The sequence below is a fragment of the Drosophila sechellia genome, chromosome 3R (assembly GCF_004382195.2).
Source record: "Drosophila sechellia strain sech25 chromosome 3R, ASM438219v1, whole genome shotgun sequence".
NCBI classification, from domain to species: domain Eukaryota; kingdom Metazoa; phylum Arthropoda; class Insecta; order Diptera; family Drosophilidae; genus Drosophila; species Drosophila sechellia.
Window position 1 is genome coordinate 2,844,754 of NC_045952.1, and position 2,564 is coordinate 2,847,317.

The 2,564-nt window shown below is 45.4% G+C and overlaps 1 pseudogene; it reads right to left on the minus strand.

Annotated features, from left to right (window-relative positions):
* Positions 1 to 1,324: 1,324 nt before the first annotated feature.
* Positions 1,325 to 1,934, minus strand: LOC116801641 (annotated as a pseudogene).
* Positions 1,935 to 2,564: the final 630 nt, after the last annotated feature.

The following is a 2,564-nucleotide window of genomic DNA, read 5'->3' on the forward strand; positions in this document are numbered from 1 at the left end:
ACAAGAAGCACTTAGCTTCGTTAGGGCACTCAGCGGCTTTGCGTCCCGCGGTCCCACATCTGAAGCAGCACTGGCTTCTGTCAACGGTGCTTCTGCAGTGGGCCGCTATGTGGCCTCCTTCCAGATATCTGAAGCATCTTTGGCGTGGCTCCAGCTCCTTGATCAGGCATTGGGACCATCCCACCTTCAGCTTGCCATGCTTGATCAGCGGGTCCGTCAGATTGGCTGGGATTGCTATCACCGCAGTGACTGCGTTTGCCGAAGGCTCTTGATAGCCACCACTGGCACTCTTCACTCCAAGGCACTCAGCTGCATTTACCAACGCAGACTGCGGCGTCTTACAAGCGCTACATTATATAATTAGATGATAAGAACCTATGTAAGAATGAATAAAAGGCGAAGCCCTGGCAGCAGCGAGTCAGTTAGATTCAAACACCCGAATTGAACTCATTAAGTGTACGCACAAGTTTATAGTCTGAACATTTTGGTCCTTCGACCCGGATTCTTTTGTTTCCCCCACCAGTGGTAAGAAACACAGAATAAAAGACCATGCCTTAAAGTACTAGGACTATAAGGTGAAACATTGTGTTCTCGCTTTTCCTTGGCTGATCAATCAGGTGTGAGTCGAGGCACAGCTAGGTCAACTGGGCGACAAATCAAAAAATCCTCCAACGGATCACGCCAAAGAATACAAGCAGAAAGCATAAAAAAGTCACTGTGATTGTTTTCCCAAGATGTTGTCGGAAAGATCTGTGAAATTGATGCAAGAACAAGGAGAGCTGCAGAACAAAATACTGCAAGCCATCAAGGAAAAGGCATCTATACCAGCAATAGTAGTCCGATTTACTGCTAACAACAATGCGCTGGTAAAATTTAGAGTTGGCGATCATCAATATTTTAATGATAAAATATTTATGAAAACTATGGATGCTATCAAGGCCTACAAGGAGTCACTATTAAAGGTAGAAACACTTGAAGAGATGAATATACCAAGCGGATCAAAATTATCTGATACCGCATCAGCTCGGAGCTCCAGTCCAGTTGATAATCTGGTTCAACTGGTGGATAGAAGAGTTGACAGGGTGAGGCAACAGATGAGCCTAATGAATGCTTGAAAACAAGTATGACAGAACTGCCTTTGATCAAGATGAGGCAGACATTCAACAATCTGACGTTGTCGCACTAGAGATGGTACTTCAAATGAAGTTGGAACAGTTCAACAGTTCCAACTACAACGTGCCAGAACTCCCAAAAGTGGACCTTCCAACGTTCAATGGAAATGCGAAGGAATGACCAACATTTGGTTGAAACGCATTCTAAAAGTCTAAGACGGTCGTCTTCTCGGACACTTACCTTGTTCTATATCGGTATCCTTGTTCTTGACGGTCGTGGACTGCTGGATGAGGGCGGCAGATCCGGAGGCAGACTCAACATCGTTTCCCTCCACGATAAGCTCGTCCTTCTGGGCAGTGGAGTTGACCACTGTGACGACAGGAGCCATCTCCACACGACGAATGTACTTCTCGCCCAAGAAGTTATGGATCTCAATGACCGTGTTGTTCTCGGAGGTGACACAGTTGATGGGGAAATGGGCGTACACAGCACGCATCTTGTACTGGAATCCAAACATGACTCCCTTGATCAAGTTCTCGATGTGACTGCAGACGGTACGAACGGCGGCCAACTCCTTCTTGGTTCCGAACCACTTCTCCACCTTCAGGGTGCGATTGTCGGGCATGTACATGTCCAGAGCCAACTGCTTGAAGCTGCGCTTCAGGATGCCGCGGGTGCCTTCACCGAGGCCTTGATATCCTTGGGGATCTTCAAGCACTGGTTGGAATTGATGGTACGCATCTTGATGACAGCTCCGTTAGTCCCTCGTTTGTATGACACAAATTCTGGATGGACTCCTCGCGGAAACGAGGAAAAGAAAACGAGATGTTCTCTGAGCTAATAGACAACAGGAAGGATCTCAGCAACACAAGGAAGATGGGATATTTAAGAGCCTACTTAAAAGGAGAAGCTCAAATGGTGGTTAGCCATTTGATAACGGGATCAGCGGCAAGCTATACAGCAGCGTGGGAGCTTATCTGCAAACGCTATGAGAATAGCAGAAAAATATTCTCCAAACACTTCAACAAACTAATGGAACTGGAGTGATGCTGCCCCATGATGAGAAAAATTTATGGAAGTTTTTGGATACTGCGACTGAGAGCATATTCATCATAAAGGAAATAGGAAAAATAGAAAGATCTGCTGACGTAATTTTAGCAGAAATTCTACTGCGGAAATTTTCGCCAGAAGCCTTGCAGCTGTATGAACAGCACGTAAAAAAGGCAAGAGCTATACAGTCCTTGCAAGACGTACTGGAGTTTATTGAGCAACAATACAACTCAGTAAATGCCATTACCAAAAATACCGCAAGTTAGATCGTGTGTTTTTTGCTCTAAGGATGGGCAATATATGATAAAGTGTCTCAAATTCAGAGCACAATCAATCGAAAAAAGAAAAGAATTCGTTCAAAAGAACAGCATGGGCCTTTAAAGCGCGAGAAAGGGAAGCTC